This window comes from Grampus griseus (assembly GCF_964374135.1).
Source record: "Grampus griseus genome assembly, chromosome: X".
Lineage (NCBI taxonomy): Eukaryota > Metazoa > Chordata > Mammalia > Artiodactyla > Delphinidae > Grampus > Grampus griseus.
The window spans coordinates 111,808,431-111,827,137 of record NC_138999.1 but is presented as its reverse complement, the minus strand read 5'-3'; the positions used below and the strand labels follow the sequence as shown (position 1 = coordinate 111,827,137).

At 40.5% G+C, this 18,707-nt stretch overlaps 1 protein-coding gene across 2 annotated transcripts in view; it reads right to left on the bottom strand.

Moving 5' to 3' along the window:
• The window catches only part of ARHGAP36 (Rho GTPase activating protein 36), a gene marked incomplete at its 5' end in the record, with an annotated part of 154,607 nt that overhangs the window by 125,475 nt on the left and 10,425 nt on the right, over positions 1-18,707 (bottom strand). The window lies entirely within an intron of this gene.

Genomic DNA, 18,707 nt, shown 5'->3' with positions numbered 1-18,707 from the left:
TTCAAACCTCAGACCTAGTAATGTCAGCAGGGTATGGGAGGCAGAGGAAATAGGCTTAGTTGGAGACAAACCTTTCTACAGCCAGAGCCTTCTTGCCTATCAACCTGCCTCTCCATCCCTGGTATAGGTGGTTGGTGCCTTCTAGGGAATTCCATGATTGCAGACATGAGGGGGGAGGTGCAGAGGACCAGAATAATCTGGGAGACTGGTCAAAAGCACAGATTCTCAAGTCCCACTCCAGACCTCCTGAAAAAGATTCTCTGTAGGAGGGCTCTGGATATCTGTATTTTAATAAGCTCCCCCAGATGATGCTGATCTGAAGCCTATCCACACAGTAGTTTTTGAAAATCCCTGAGCCAGTGGTCCTTTAAGACCCTTTCCAACTCCAAGAAGCCAGGACTATAGTCTTTAGCCCCAGTGCCAGCCAATGTAGCCTAGAGAGAGTGGGTCTAGGAAGGAGTTGCTTTGCAGAGCCAAGGAAAAGGAGACAAATGTCTCCAAGGAAAAGACTTTCAAGAGGCTCCAGCTCTCCTGGTAAGGGAAGGTACAGGAGTGTCAGGAGTCACACACCACTCCTGCCTTTGGTGACTACATTTTAAGCATTAATAATAGCTCACATGCTCACATATACTGAGAGTCTATTATGTGCCAAACACTTTGCTTAGCACTTTACATTCCTTTTCCTTCCTTATAATAACCCTCTGAGAGAGATATTATTATTGCCCTATGTTATAGAAGAAAAAGCTAAGACTCAAAAAAAAGAAATAAACTTGCCCCAGACCACATGGCTCTTAACCACCATGCTAGGCCTGGGTTGCCTCACTTGAGTAATAAAGGAGCACTGTGGCAAAGGCCTTTTGGATTCATTAAAACTAAAAGAACCACACTCATGATTGTACTCTCAAGTCCCAGGCAGAATTGAAGGGAAGGTTTGGGGATGTCTTGGGTTTTATTAACCTTCAAGTCCTACCTGCTTGATTGTATGGGTGATTGCATACCTCTGTGAAGTGGCTTTTCTGTCTGCCCTGAGTCCCACCACTTTCCTGCCCCCACACCAGGACCCACACTAATCTACAAAGTGCCTTTGTGAAAATTAGAAAAAGGTGTCCCTTCTAATACATGTTGCCCAGTGGGCACAGGGCTTGGAGAGCAGTTTGAGACTTCAGACAAATTAGAAAAGGAGGCACTCTATCTCTCTGAGTGGATGTACCTCTGCATCAGTTGTATAGCTTAGGAAGTGGAGAACGGGCTGGATTACAGCCTCCTTGAACTCCCTTGGCCTTATACCTTTTTACAGGGTCCAATCTGATCAAATCTACACAGCAGACCTTGTGGCCACCCTGCCCAATACTTCCAAAGGTTGCCTAATCTCAGGGAGGTGAGAAAGGAGGGAGCTCCTCACTGAGGGAGACATTGGAGAAGAGAATCAGAAAAGAGCCTACTGATTTCTTGGATGTGTAGATTAACATTTTTTGTCAAAATTGGGAAGGTTCAGTCATTAGCTCTTTGAGTATTCTTTCTGCCCCTTTCTCTCTCTCCTTTCCTTCTGGGATTCCCATTATGCGTATGGTGATACATTTGATAATGTCCCACAAGTCTCTGAAGTTCTGTTCTGTTTTATCATTCTTTTTTCTTTCTGTTCCTCAGACCGTATAATCTTGATTGATCTATTTTCACATTTGCTAATTCTTTCTTTTACCAGCTCAAATCTGCTACTGAGTCCTTCTACTGAACTTTTCACTTAAGTGATTATACATTTCATTTCCATTGTGTTGTTTTTATAATGTCTATCTCCTTATCGATATTTTCCACATAATGAGAAATTATCACCATACCTTCCTTAATTCTTTCCATGTAGTGTCCTTTGCTTTCTTGAACATAGTTATAAAAGTTACTTTAAAGCCTTTGTCTGCTAAGGCCAACACCTGGGGCAACTCAGATACAGTTTCTACTGTCTACTTTTTTTGTTTTAATTTGTTTTAATTTCTCCATCGAATCTGAAAGAGATCCTTGCTGGGTAGAGTCATCTTGGTTGTAGGTTTTTCCCTTTCATCACTTTAAATATGTGCTTCCAGTCCCTTCTGGCTTGCAGAGTTTCTGCTGTGAGATCATCTGTTAACCTTATGGGGGTTCCCTTGTATGTTATTTGTTGTTTTTCCCTTGCTGCTTTTAATATTGGTTCTATTTAATTTTTGATAAATTAATATGTGTCTTGGTGTGTTTCTCCTTGGATTTATCCTGTATGGAACTCTCTGCACTTCCTGGACTTGATTGACTATTTCCTTACCTATATTAGGGAAGTTTTCAACTATAATCTCTTCAAATATTATCTCAGTCCCTTTCTTTTTCTCTTCTTCTTCTGGGACCCCTATAATTCGAATGTTGGTGCATTTAATATTGTCCCAGAGGTTTCTGAGACTGTCCTCAGTTCTTTTCATTCTTTTTTCTGCTCTGCAGTCGTTATTTCCACTATTTCATCTTCCAGGTCACTTATCCGTTCTTCTGCCTCAGTTATTCTGCTGTTGATTCCTTCTAGAGAATTTTTAATTTCATCTATTGTGTTGTTCCTCAGTGTTTGTTTGCTCTTTAGTTCTTCTAGGTCCTTGTTAAATGTTTCTTGTATTTTCTCCATCCTATTTCCAAGATTTTGGATCATCTTTACTCTCATTACTGTGAATTCTTTTTCAGGGAGACTGCCTATTTCCTCTTCATTTGTTTGGTCTGGTGAGTTTTTACCTTGCTCCTTCATCTGCTGTGTGTTTCTCTGTCTTTTCATTTTGCTAAACTTACTGTGTTTGGGGGTCTCCTTTTCACAGACTGCAGGTTCGTAGCTCCCTTTGTTTTTGGTGTCTGTCCCCAGTGGCTAAGGTTGGTTCAGTGGGTCGTGTAGGCTTCCTGGTGGAGGGGACTCGTAGTGCCTGTGTTCTGCTGGATGAGGCTTGAATCTTGTCTTGCTGGTGGGCAGGACCGCATCTGGTGGTGTGTTTTGGGGTGTCTGTGACCTTATTATGATTTTAGGCAGCCTCTCTGCTAATGGGTGGGGTTGTGTTCCTGTCTTGCTAGTTGTTTGGTGTCCAGCACTGTAGCTTGCTGGTCGGTGAGTGGAGCTGTGTCTTAGCGTTGAGATGGAAATCTCTGGGAGAGCTTTCGCCGTTTGATATTACGTGGAGTGGAGCCGGGAGGTCTCTGGTGGATCAGTGTCCTGAACTCAGCTCACCCCCCTCAGAGGCACAGGCCTGACACCCGGCCGGAGCATCAAGACCCTGTCAGCCACACGGCTTCTCTGGAGGGATCGAATCAGCGCACGTCCCTGGAGCTGGCTGCCCCGGGGCCGCAGTGCTGCAGCACCGGATCTGTGCGTGGTCAGCTTGGCCGGCCTCCACACCCTATTCATTACGTCTTGATGTCCACCAGGTGGCAGCAGAGAATGTGAGAAGCCCATAATCTCTGAGCAAAACTTCCTAAAGACTTTTTATTTTTTTAACATGTTTATTGGAGTATAATTGCTTTATAGTATTGTGTTAGTTTCTGCTGTATAACAAGGTGAATCAGCTATGTGTATACATATATCCCCATATCCCCTCCATCTTGCTTCTCCCTCCCACCCTCCCTATCCCACCCCACTGAGGTGGTCACAAAGCACCGATCTGATCTCCTGGAGCGATGCAGCTGCTTCCCACTAGCTATCTATTTTACATTTGAGTTCTATGGGGGTTTCCTGGAGAACCAAACAAGACTTTTATGGGAGGAGAGATTTTGGTTTTTGTTTGTTTAAAGCCTGCCCCAAAGTACACTACATGGACCATCTTAGCCCATAAGTCAGGTTACAGCCCTGCACATTCTTTTCATTCATGTATTTCTACCTTGCCTCACCCTTTCTTTCAAGCATTTGGGCCAGGAGGCCTTTCTTTTAAGACAAAGTGTCCCCCTGACACACTTTCAAAAGGTTCTCTAAATCTTCTAAATCTCTTTGGCTTCGAGACAGCCTCTCTGCCTGCATTTCCAACCTCTCCCTGTTTTCTCAGTCACTAGCTGGTACTTCCTGGAAGATGTCCCATTGAAGACATTTCTATGAGGTTGGGAGGGCAGAAGGGAGTATTGGTTAGCTATGTTTGGCTAGATTTACAAGGCGCCTTGACTCTGGAATCCTCAAAATTCTAGACTTTGGGCATTTTATCTTATACAGTAGAACATTATTGGAATAAAATGTTATCCAAAGATAAGGCAGATAATGAGTGAGGTTCAAAGTGGAGGGAGAGGATTAAGAAGAGAAAAGAGCTCTGAGGAAAAGAGGTGGATAGACAGTGCATAATATACATCAGTTTCCACAATTGTAAAATGGGGAAAATAACAGTTGCTATCACATAAGGTTATCGTAATGAATAAAAGAGTTATTCCTGTAAAAACACTTGTGAAAGCACCTGGCATGTAGAAAGCGCTATCTTTAATTTACATAATTGTAGGACTACAATTGTCTTATTATTACCAGTCCTTCGTCACACTGCAGCCCTCCAGAGCGGGTGCTTTAGGAGACTAACCCTTTCCTGGTTCTCAGTCACTTCAGTGACTCCAGATTCCTACCACCCTGAATTCTTTCTGACACACCACAGATCTGTGACATCCTCCTCTAAGATGTCCTTGTTGATTAACACCCACTTTTAGCTAAAATCAGTGAGCACCAAGGGGGTTGGTGATGAATCAGTAAAGAGGTATCTCAAAGAGCCAACATACAGCATATTTGTGGGACCAGCACACTGGTGGATATCAGAGTGAACAATTTTTAGCACCAACAAGAGAGCTAGGGCTTTCTCCCCAATTCGATTTCCCCTCTTCTTTCCTCACAGTAGCTCTAGCCATTGGACTCTGCAGTAGCTTTCCAAGCTGGCCTGAGTGATTATTTCCTCACCCAACCACACTATGTCATCATGAGCTGTTTTCTGTGATTTGATGGATATTTATTTCTAGGAGAATGGGAAACAAAATGTTTGAGGTCATATAGTGCAAACCATTATTTTATAGAAAAGGCTTCAACCCAGAGATGGGAGTGGACTTGCTTAAAGTCACAATGCTAGCATGTTTATTTCTTCCAAAAATTCTAGGCCCCTTGAGGGCAGGGACCATGATTTCTAATTGATTTCTATTTCTCTCTACATAGCATCTTACATGGTGGAAAGCTAATGATATTGTAAATATCAACTTGTCAAAGTCAGAAGACTTGGGCTGTGAGAAGACATCACTTACTAACTGCATAATCTAAGTTGAGTCAACACACTCCTTAGACTTTGTTTTTACCTCTGTGAAATGGAATTAATTGTCTCTGACTCTTCTTCACAGAACGTGGTAAGAACAAAGAGAATGGGCATAGAAGTTACTTATAATCTATGAAGTGTCAGCCAAACTGAGGCACTTAATAGGTCTGAGCTAGGCATAAAGAAAATACCAAATATATGCTCTCTAAATGAGTGGAAACCTTCTGCCATAGAGCCACCAGCAGAGTAGCCAGGACTTCAGAAGGCAACGTGTCCAGAGTCTTGGATAACTGCATCTCCCTTTCCTACCTTGAGAAAGCTATACAAGAGCAGCACCCCACCCCTAGTTTTCCTGAGACACAGGACCTATTGTCCCAAACCTACCCTGACTTGCACTCTCATTGTCTGCAACCGCTTTCACCTTTTCAGCTTTCCAGGTTCTTTAAATCCTTCTCAGGGAGTGAGGTTATACGCTACGACCAAAATTCCTGTCCATAGTAGCCCCTCAGGAACTGGCCCCTCCCTACCTCTTCACTATTTACTAGCATGCACTAAGGACAACTGCACTGCACAATTCTGGGCTGAAGGGCGGTGAGAACGATGATGGTTGCCATTATCCTTGTGGTCTAGGTGACTAGTGCCCTCTGGTGCACAACTCTAGGAATACAATGTGACTGGTGCCAGCTGCACGTACTCTCCATTCCCATCTCTATGCCCAACACAGGCTACTTCCTTTGCTTCGAATGTCCTATTCCTCTCCTCTCCACTCATTCAAACCATCCCCATCCACTGAGGACCTGTTCGACTTCTAACTGCTCCATGGAGCTTTCTCTAGCTCAAGTTGACACCTTCCTTCCATGAACACCTGACATGTGGAAAGTGCTATCCTAATTTATATACAGATAGACCTAGGAGATATTGCAGGTTCAGTTCCAGACCACCGCAATAAAGCAAATATCGCAATAAAGGAAGTCACATGATTTTTTTTGTTTTCCAGTACATATTAAAGTTATGTTTACACTAGATTGTAGTCTATTAAGTTTGCAATATGCATATTTGTCTAAAAAACTACATACCTTAATTTAAAAATTTTTTATTGCTAAAAAATTCCAAAACAATTACAATAGTAATATCAAAGATCACAGATCACCGTAACAAATATAATAATAATGAAAATGTTTGAAATATTGCAAGAATTACCAAAATGTGACACAGAGATATGAAATGAGCAAATGCTGTTGGAAAACTGGTGCCAACAGAGTTGCTCAATGCAATAGCTGTGAAGCACAATAAAGTGAAGCGCAATAAAACTAGGTATGCCTGCAATTGTAGTACTACACTTATCTTACTATTAGCAGTCACAGTGAAGTCCTCCAGACAAAATGCTAAACCTTTCCTGGCTCTCAGTCACTTCAGTCTTAAGATTCTTATTTACTACCCACCCTTAAAGTTAGCATCCCACAATTTAACATGTTTAAATGTCCTCTAGTTTCTTCATGTGCTTTAGTCTTCTTAATTGTAAGTATTATAGGGCAGAGACCATGTCTTAGAGTCCTCCTAGTGTAGAGATTAATATAAATAGCATTACAGGAATAATAAGAGCTACTATTTATTGAGCACTTATGGTGCATCAGGCACATCAAATGACACACGTTTTAAATCAATATATGTCATTCAATCCTCATAGCAACCTCGCAAGGCAGGTACTATTATTCATTTTTCACAGACGAGAAAATTGAGGTTAAGAGAGGCAAGTTGACTTGCCCACACCTACAACCACTCAGTAGCAGCCTGGCTCCAGAGCTCACTCTAAACCATTATCTTATTGTTTCCCAAAATGTGGTCTGCATAAATCACCTGCATTAGAATCACTTCAGGTGCATATAGCAAACCGTTGCACCCCATGTCAGCTGAGCTGAATCAGAATCTCTGAGGATAGGCTCCAGAAATATTTGAGATTTTATCTAGGTAGCTGGTATTAGATTAAGTTTGAGAACCAATGTACTATACTTAACACGTACAAGCTAATTGACACAGAATCGTGCATGTAAATGCATACTCATGCACACATGTAAATAACAACATACCCAACAACACATAATATTTTATATCAGAGTGGTCCTGAGGGATCAGTGAGGGAAAGTATCCTTTGAGCCTGCTTTTCCAGCCTAACCATCAGATTACAAAACCACATAATGAATTTTACATTCCTGCCTCCGTAGGAAAAATGGGTATAAAAATATCTTGGCCTTGCTGGATCTTGGCAGTGGAGGGTGGCTGGCTGGCTGGCTGGCTACTCAGACCCACAGCCCATCCTACCCACACCCCCCCCCGACACACACACAATGTCTAAGAATCTGTTCATTAGGTTATGCCATAAGCCAGTTTCAAAAGAAAGGGAAGGTGCAAAAGAGACACAGGTATATCAAAATTTTTGTGTGGCTAATTCTTAGCTGTGTGGACTTGAATAAGTTATTTAATCTCTCTCACTTCAGCTTTGTCATCTGTAAAATTGAGATGATAATAACAACAGTAGCCATTTCATAATATAGTTATGAAGGTTAAATAACCTAGTACATTTAAAGAGCTTGGAGTCTAAGTGTTAGAAGAAGAGATTGACAAGTTGTACTCGATGTTAGTATAGTAGTATTGCCAGGTTTTGAGCTTAGCATCCAGACCCTGTTTCCAGCTGGATTACTAGTGGGTCTTTAGATGGAGGACCCTGGAGAGTTTGTCAATATGGCGTGGAAGAATATGTTTTTGGATATGAAACTGGGATGGAAGAAAAAATAAAGATATTAGGAGGAGCTTCAAGATGGCGGAAGAGTAAGACGTGGAGATCACCTTCCTCCCCACAAATACATCAGAAATACATCTACATGTGGAACAACTCCTACAGAACACCTACTGAATGCTGGCAGAAGACCTCAGACCTCTCAAAAGGCAAGAAACTCCCCACGTACCTGGGTAGGGCAAAAGAAAAAAGAAAAAACAGACACAAAAGAATACGGACGGGACCTGCACCAGTGGGAGGGAGCTGTGAAGGAGGAAAGGTTTCCACACACTAGAAGCCCCTTCTCGGCTGGAGACTGTGGGTGGCGGAGGGGGGAGCTTCGGAGCCACGGAGAAGAGCACAGCAACAGGGGTGCGGAGGGTAAAGAGGAGAGATTCCCACACAGAAGATCTGTGCCGACCGGCACTCACCAGCCCAAGAAGCTTGTCTGCTCACCCGCCAGGACGGGCGGGGCTGGGAGCTGAGGCTTGGGCTTCCATCAGTCGGAGCGCAGGGAGAGGACTGGGGTTGGTGGCGTGAACACAGCCTGCAGGGGGTTAGTGCACCACGGCTAGCCGGGAGGGAGTCCGGGAAAAAGTCTAGAGCTGCCGAAGAAACGAGACTTTTTCTTGCCTCTTTGTTCCCTGGTACGCAAGCAGAAGGGATTAAGAGTGCCGCTTAAAGGAGTTCCAGAGACGGGAACGAGCCACGGCTATTAGCGTGGACCCCAGAGATGGGCATGAGACGCTAAGGCTGCTGCTGCCGCCACCAAGAAGCCTGTGTGCAAGCGCCCCTCCTGGGAGCCTGTGCAGCCCGTCACTGCCAGGGACAACTTTCCCGGGAGAGTTCTACACAGCACCTCAGGCTGGTGCAACGTCACGCCGGCCTCTGCCGCCGCAGGCTCGCCCCGCATCCGTACCCCTCCCTCCCCCCGGCCTGAGTGAGCCAGAGCCCCCGAATCAGCAGCTCCTTTAACCCCGTCCTGCCCGAGGGAAGAAGAGACACCCCGCAGGTGACCTACACGCAGAGGCGGGGCCAAATCCAAAGTTGAACCCCGGGAGCTGTGCGAACAAAGAAGAGAAAGGGAAATCTCTCCCAGCAGCCTCAGGAGCAGTGGATTAAATCTCCACAATCAACTTGATATACCCTGCATCTGTGGAATACCTGAATAGGCAACAAATCATCGCAAATTGAGGAGGTGGACTCTGGGAGCAAATATATATATATATTTTTCTCTTTTCGTGAGTGTGTATGTGTATGCTTCTGTGTGTGATTTTATCTGTATAGCTTGCTTTGACCATTTGTCCTAGGGTTTTGTCTGTCCGCATTTTTTTCTTTAATTACTTAAAAAAATTTTGTTCTTAATGATTATTATTTAGTTTTTACATTAATAACTTTTTAAATTTTATTTTACTTTATTTTATTTTACTTTCTTTCTTTCTTTCTTTCTTTCTTTCTTTCTTTCTTTCTTTCTTTCTTTTCTCCCTTTTATTATGAGCCGTGTGAAAGACAGGCTCTTGGTGCTGCAGCCAGGAGTCAGTGCTGTGCCTCTGAGGTGGGAGAGCCAACTTCAGGACACTGGTCCACAAGAGACCTCCCAGCTCCACGTAGTATCAAACAGCAAAAATCTCCCAGAGATCTTGATCTCAACACCAAGACCCAGCTCCACTCAACGACCAGCAACCTACAGTGCAGGACACCCTATGCCAAACAACTAGCAAGACAGGAACACAACCCCATCCATTAGCATAGAAACTGCCTAAAATCATAATAAGGCCAAAGACACCCCAAAACACAGCACCAGACGTAGACCTGCCCACCAGAAAGACAAAATCGAGCCTCATCCAGCAGAACACAGGCACTACTCCCCTCCACTAGGAAACCTACACAAGCCACTGAACCAAACGTAGCCACTGGGGAGAAACACCAAAAACAATGGAAACTACGAAGCTTCAGCCTGCGAATAGGCAATCCCAAACACAGTAAGATAAGCAAATAAGAAGACAGAGAAACACACAGCACATGAAGGAGCAAGGCAAAAAACCACCAGACCTAACAAGTGAAGAGGAAATAGGCAGTCTCCCTGAAAAAGAATTCAGAATACTGATAGTAAAGATGATCCAAAATCTTAGAAATAGAATGGGAAAAATGCAGCAAACTTTTAACAAGGACTTAGAAGAACTAAAGAGCAAACAAACAGTGATGAACAACACAATAAATGAAATAAAAAATTCTCTAGAAGGAATCAATAGCAGAATAACTGAGGCAGAAGAACAGATAAGTGACCTGGAAGATAAAATAGTGGAAATAACTACTGCAGAGCAAAATAAAGAAAAAAGCATGAAAAGAATTGAAGACAGTCTCAGAGACCTCTGGGACAACATTAAATGCACCAACATTTGAATTATAGGGGTCCCAGAAGAATAGGAGAAAAAGAGAAGGACTGAGAAAATATTTGAAGAGACTATAGTTGAAAACTTCCCTAATATGGGAAAGGAAATAGTTAATCAAGTCCAGGAAGCACAGAGAGTCCCATACAGGAGAAATCCAAGGAGAAACACGCCAAGACACATATTAATCAAACTATCAAAAATTAAATAGAAAGAACAAATATTAAAAGCAGCAAGGGAAAAACAACAAATAACACATAAGGCAATCTCCATAAGGTTAACAGCTGATCTTTTAGCAGAAACTCTGCAAGCCAGAAGGGAGTGGCAGGACATATTTAAAGTGATGAAGGAGAAAAACCTACAACCAAGATTCCTCTACCCAGCAAGGATCTCATTCAGATTTGACAGAGAAATTAAAAGCTTTACAGACAAGCAAAAGCTAAGAGAATTCAGCACCACCAATCCAGTTTACAACAAATGCTTGGAACTTCCCTACGCAGGAAAGGCAGGAAACACAAGAGAAGGAAAAGACCTACAATAATAAACCCAAAACAATAAAGAAATTGGTAATAGGAACATACATATCGATAATTACCTTAAATGAAAATGGATTAAATGCTCCAACCAAAAGACATAGACTGGCTGAATGGATCTAAAAACAAGACCCATATATATGCTGTCTACAAGAGACCCACTTCAGACCTAGGGACACATACAGACTGAAAGTGAGGGAATGGAAAAAGATATTCCATGCAAATGGAAATCAAAAGAAAGCTAGAGTAGCAATTCTCATGTCAGACAAAATAGACTTTAAAACAAAGACTATTACAAGAGACAAAGAAGGACACTACATAATGATCAAGGGATCAATCCAAGAATATATAACAATTTTAAATATTTATGCACTCAACATAGAAACAACTCAATATATATGGCAAATACTAACAGCCATAAAAGGGGAAATCGACAGGAACACAATCATAGTAGGGGACTTTCACACCCCACTTTCACCAATGTACAGATCATCCAAAATGAAAATAAACAAGGAAACACAAGCTTTAGATGATACATTAAACAAGATGGACTTAATTGATATTTATAGGACATACCATCCAAAAAGAACAGAATACACATTCTTCACAAGTGCTCATGGAACATTCTCCAGGATACATCATATCTTGGGTCACAAATCAAGCCTTGGTAAATTTAAGAAAATTGAAATCGTATCAAGTATCTTTTCCGACCAGAACACTATGACACTAGATATCAATTACAGGAAAAAATCTGTAAGAAATACACATACATGGAGGCTAAACAACACACTACTTAATAACCAAGAGATCACTGAAGAAATCAAAGAAGAAATTAAAAAAATACCTAGAAACAAATAACAATGAAAACACAACGACCCAAAACCTATGGGACGCAGCAAAAGCAGTTCTAAGAGGGAAGTCTATAGCAAGAAAATCCTACCTTAAGAAACAAGAAAAATCTCAAAAAACAACCTAACCTTACACCTAAAGCAATTAGAGAAAGAAGAACAAAAAAACCCCAAAGTTAGCAAAAGCAAAGAAATCATAAAGATCAGATCAGAAATAAATTAAAAAGAAATGAAGGAAACGATAGCAAAGATCAACAAAACTAAAAGCTGGTTCTTTGAGAAGATAAACAAAATTGATAAACCATTAGCCAGACTTATCACGAAAAAAAGGGAGAAGACTCCAATCAATAGAATTAGAAATGAAAAAGGAGAAGTAACAACTGACACTGCAGAAGTACAAAGGATCATGAGAGATTACTACAAGCAACTCTATGCCAATAAAATGGACAACCTGGAAGAAACGGACAAATTCTTAGAAAAGCACAACCTTTGGAGACTGAACCAGGAAGAAATAGAAAATATGAACAGATCAATAACAAGCACTGAAATTGAAACTGTGATTAAAAATCTTCCAACAAACAAAAGCCCAGGACCAGATGGCTTCACAGGCGAATTCTATCAAACATTTAGAGAAGAGATAACACCTATCCTTCACAAACTCTTCCAAAATATAGCAGAGGGAGGAACACTCCCAAACTCATTCTATGGGGCTGCCATCACTCTGATACCAAAACCAGACAAAGATGTCACAGAGAAAGTAAACTACAGGCCACTATCACTGATCAACATATATGCAAAAATCCTCAACAAAATACTAGCAAACAGAATTCAACAGCACGTTAAAAGGATCATACACCATGATCAACTGTGGTTTAACCCAGGAATGCAAGGATTCTTCAATATACGCAAATCAACCAACATGATACACCATATTAACAAATTGAAGGAGAAAAATCATATGATCATCTCAATAGATGCAGAGAAAGCTTTCGACAAAATTCAACACCCATTTATGATAAAAAAAAAAACCCTCCAGAATGTAGGCACAGAGGGAACTTACCTCAACATAATACAGGCCATATATGACAAACCCACAGCAAACATCGTCCTCAATGGTGAAAAACTGAAACCATTTCCACTAAGATCAGGAACAAGACAAGGTTGCCTACTCTCACCACTATTATTTGACATAGTTTTGGAAGTTTTAGCCACAGCAATCAGAGAAGAAAAATAAATAAAAGGAATCCAAATCGGAAAAGAAGAAGTAAAGCTGTCACTGTTTGCAGATGACATTATACTATATAAAGAGAATCCTAAAGATGCTACTAGAAAACTACTAGAGCTAATCAATGAATTTGGTAAAGTAGCAAGATACAAAATTAATGCACAGAAATCTCTTGAATTCCTATACACTAATGATGAAAAATCTGAAAGTGAAATTAAGAAAACACTCCCGTTTACCTTCGCAACAAAAAGAATAAAATATCTAGGAATAAACCTACCTAAGGAGACAAAAGATCTGTATGCAGAAAATTATAAGACACTGATGAAAGAAATTAAAGATGATACAAATATATGGAGAGATATACCATGTTCTTGGATTGGAAGAATCAACATTGTGAAAATTACTCTACTGCCCATAGCAATCTACCGATTCAATGCAATCCCTATCAAACTACCACTGGCATTTTTCACAGAATTAGAACAAAAATTTTCACTATTTGTATGGAAATACAAAAGGCCCCGAATAGCCAAAGCAATCTTGAGAACGAAAAACAGAGCTGGAGGAATCAGGCTCCCTGACTTCAGACTATACTACAAAACTACAGTAATCAAAACAGTATGGTACAGGCACAAAAACAGAAATATAGATCAATGGAACAGGATAGAAAGCCCAGAGATAAACCCACGCACATATGGTCACCTTATCTTTGATAAAGGAGGCAGGAATGTAGAGTGGAGAAAGAACAGCCTATTCGATAAGTGGTGCTGGGAAAACTGGACAGGTACATGTAAAAGTATGAGATTAGATCACTCCCTAACACCATACACAACAATAAGCTCAAAATGGATTAAAGACCTAAATGTAAGGCCAGAAACTATCAAACTCTTAGAGGAAAACATAGGCAGAACACTCTATGACATAAATCACAGCAAGATTCTTTTTGACTCATCTCCTAGAGAAATGGAATTACAAACAAAAATAAACAAATGGAACCTGATGAAACTTAAAAGCTTTTGCACAGCAAAGGAAACCATAAACAAGACGAAAAGACAACCCTCAGAATGGGAGAAAATATTTGCAAATGAAGCAACTGACAAAGGATTAATCTCCAAAACATACAAGCAACTCATGCAGCTCAATGTCAAACAAACAAACAACCCAATCCAAAAATGCGCAGAAGACTTAAATAGACATTTCTCCAAAGAAGATATTGCCAACAAACACATGAAAGAATGCTCAATGTCATTAATCATTAGAGAAATGGAAATCAAAACTACAATGAGATATCATCTCACACCAATCAGAATGGCCATCATCAAAAAATCTAGAAACAATAAATGCTGGAGAGGGTGTGGAGAAAAGGGAACTCTCTTGCACTGTTGGTGGGAATGTAAATTGATACAGCCACTATGAAGAACGGTATGGAGGTTCCTTTAAAAACTAAAAATAGAACTACCATACGACCCAGCAATCCCACTTCTGGGCATGTACCCTGAGAAAACCAGAATTCAAAAAGAGTCATGTTCCAAAATATTCATTGCAGCTCTATTTACAATAGCCAGGACATGGGAGCAACCTAAGTGTCCATCAACAGATAAATGGATAAAGAAGATGTGGCACATATATACAATGGAATATTACTCAGCCATAAAAAGGAATGAAACTGAGTTATTTGTAGTGAGGTGGATGGACCTAGAGTCTGTCATAGAGAGTGAAGTAAGTCAGAAAGAGAAAAACAAATACCATATGCTAACACATATATATGGAATTTAAAAAAAAAAAAGAAAATAAATGTTAGAAGAACCTAGGGGCAAGCCGGGAATAACGATGCAGACCTACTAGAGAATGGACTTGAGGATATGGGGAGGGGGAAGGGTAAGCTGGAACAAAGTGAGAGAGTGGCATGGACATATATACACTACCAAACGTTAGATAGCTAGTGGGAAGCAGCCGCATAGCACAGGGAGATCAGCTCAGTGTTTTGTGACCACCTAGAGGGGTGGGATAGGGAGTGTGGGAGGCAGGGAGATGCAAGAGGGAAGAGATATGGGGACATATGTATATGTATAACTGATTCACTTTGTTATAAAGCAGAAAGTAACACACCATTGTAAAACTATTATACTCCAATAAAGATGTTAAAAAATTAAATTAAATTTTAAAAATAAAGATATTATTTTGCTTACCACTTCCTCTCCTGTCATAATAAGTTATTATTATTTATTTTATGATATGTAGATTTGCTGCCAAAAAAAAATTCAGTGTCCTGACAGCTCAATTTCTCACTTTCAAGTCAAGCCTCATATATACAAGCCAGGGTGGCATATAGAGTAGTCAGGAAAGGAACAAGGCACCCTCGTTTGGGTCAGGTCTACCTAATTTTCAACTTTACCCGCTTATAGATTATGAGAGTGGCACATACTATATTAGGTCTAAGTAAGGACACTGTTCCCAGTTATTACATTCAGTTTCTCTGGTCTAGGCAAATACTTTGTAAAGGTGTTTCATATTTTCTATTGAATTTGTTTCTAAGAAAAAATTCATCTTATTTCTATTATAGATCCCAGTTAATTAAAGATGTATATTGTAAACTCTAGGAAACCACTGAATTTTTAAAAAGAGGTACAAATTAAAAGCCAATAGTAGAGGTAGAATGGAATAAAATGCTCAATTTTTAAAAAGTGTAAAAATTTTGAAGTCAAAGAAGAAATGGAATAAATAGAAAACAGCTAGCATGATGGTACATTTCAAGCAAACTATATCAATAATTACAATAAGTGCAAGTTGTCTAAATATACCGCTTAAAAGACACAGATTTTTCACATAGAATAAAAAAGCAAGACACAACTATGTCCTCTACAAGAAACCTACTTTTAAATTAAAAGACCCATATAGGGTAAAAGTAAAGGAAAAAAAATCAGTGTTTTCATTCCCTGGCCTTGGCAGATGTTGCTCGGTGTTGGATAAAGTGAGGAAGGTGACATCAGAACAAGACAGCAAGGAGAAAAGAATATACATGTCTAAAATTCCTCATACAAAACCCTTAGAGTTTGACATTTTCTGAAATTCAGAATTTGGGGTATTTTGGACAGGCAATATGGTGAATATATGGTATATTATATAATACCCCCGGGGGCTGTTACAAACACATTAGTATTTCATAGTGAAATGGATAGTCACATAAACAGGTTAAATAAAGACTATACATAGCCTCATATCAATTCAGGTCAAGTTTTGCTGCCTATGAGTTTTGGTGGCAAACTTATGAAAACTTATGGTTTTTAGAGATTACTGAATTTTGGAATTATAGATAATGGATCATGGTCCATATTCAGGTCAGTCAAGGAGGAGCAAAAGAAAAGTGAGACCCACAAATGAAGTCATGCTGAAGCCTCCTTGGTTTTGGGATACAGGTCCATTCTTCACTTTTTCCAGCCAGAGACAGCACTTGTCCTCCAGCCTGAAGCCCCTGAAGTGCACAGTACTTTGAGTGTAGGGTTGTGGATCACTTAAGGCAAAGTTATGCCCACTGTACATGCAGAGAACATGACCTTAGGATAGAAGCACTGTGTACATTATGGCCAAGTGCTGACCATGGCTGGCATCAGGAACGACTAGAACAGAACAGCTCTGATGTGCTCTTTTAATATACTGAATTCATGCACAAGATTTTATCTGGAGAAAGGGTACTAAACTATAGCCAAAAAATATGTGTCGACCATAGCATTGAAAAGTACATTGGATTGTTCCATTGAAATTTGCTAAGAGAGTAGAACTTAAATATTCTCAGTAAAGAAAGAAAGAGAGGGAGAGAGAGAGAGAGAGGGAGGGAGGGAGGGAGGGAAGAAGGAAGGAAGGAAGGAACAAGGAAGGAAGGAAATACGTGAGGTGACTGATATGTTAACTCATATATCTAACCATCATGTTGTACACTTTAAATATCTTACAATTTTATCTGTCAATTATACCTCAATAAAGCTGGAAAATAGAAAAAGAAAGAAAAGTGGCTTAATTTTATTCTATTGGAGTTTGTAGACGTGTAGATTCATGCATTCCATCAAATTAGGGAAGTTTTTGGCCATTATTGCCTCTAATATTCTTTCTACCCCTTCCTCTCTTCTCTCCTAGGACTCCCATTGTGATTGTGTTGGTCTTGATGCTGTCCCATAGGTCCAGTAGGAGCTTACTCAGCCATATCGAAGGCAGAAATATAATTAATTCCTCTTGACCTCAGCATATAAACTTCCTAGGGGAATATGTGGATGTCTGATATAATGTAGATAAGTCAAGTCATAAGCAGACAGTGGAAATGATGGAAAGTTGGCGGTAAGCTTCATAGAAATACAGTTGGCAGGGCTGGTCCTTAGATACAGACAAAAATATGGAAGCCTACTTCAGCGACCATCAACCTTTTTTCCACTCCTACATTCGTCACATGCATAATACACCATCAGCAATTCTCATTTTATATTTAGTGATTCTCACGGACGGGGTGCCCTACAGCGCATCTACCCCATGGAGCTTATGGTATGCCCCCTTCTGTGCATTCTCAGTCCCTCACAGGTTTAAATCACTGTAATGAATGGCATAGTGGAAGCCTCACATATTTCTACCACTAAATCCTTCCCGACATCAGCCTGCAGCAAAGTCCACAATGTCCATCAAAAGTCATTCCTGGAGGCTGAGGTATTCTGAGGCAGCATGATAAACCAGGAAAAACTTCAGCTGAGGGTTGGACATATTTAGGTTCTAATCTCACCTCTGCCAGGTATTAGCTGTGTGACTTTGAGAAAAATCACTTAACCTCTCTGAACATATTTCCTCAACTGTAAAAGGGGGAAAATAGTAATATGAACAACTCTGCAGAGTTGTTGTGGGAATTAAATGAAATGAAGTTTATCAAGTCAAGGGGTGAAGGTGAGATGCAAATCTTACAAACTTAATACAGGCCAAGTAGTGGCATGCAAAGAGCATAGCATGGAGTAAGGTAAAACTGGATCTGAAAGCTGGCTCTGCGTTTACCAGCTGTGTGACCCTGTTAGTCTCTTAATTAGCTTAACTGGTTTCCTCATCTGTATAATGGTGATAAGAACACTTATCATAAAGGACAGTCATTAAGATTTAATGGGAGAATGTGAGTGAAAAAAAATGTGTGAATGCTTTCCACAGATAATTTTTGAGCATATGGGAGTATGATGGAGATCAGTGTAGTGTGGGGAAAGGTAGGGGAATACTTTAGAAAGAGTGCTCAGGAAAGCCCATTACTGGCACTAAGAAGGTGATGGAAGAACTTAGCAAATGGGAGTTTCCATCCTTTGCAAATTTTTAAAACTTGCACTACTTCCACCCAGACAACTTTTAAAAGGTTCTCTCCTTCAAAAAGCACATATCCACTTCCCTGGGGTACAGCTTCCTATTGACCAGTTTCTTCCTTTCACCTCAGTCTCATGTCTTGCCCCTCCAAAGCATAAAACTCTGAGACAGCAAGGACACTGCTGGTCCTGATTCAGTAATCAGCCTCTTTCCATGTTTCCTTCCTTGAATCATGCCTATTTTGTTTGTAGGAGTCCTCTTCTTTTTTTAAAACTTCTTTTTATGATAACTTTATTCAGATATAATTAACAAACCACTATCACTGACCACAGGCTGAAGAGCAGGTCTCTTAATTCTGGTCAGAGACCAAGCTGCT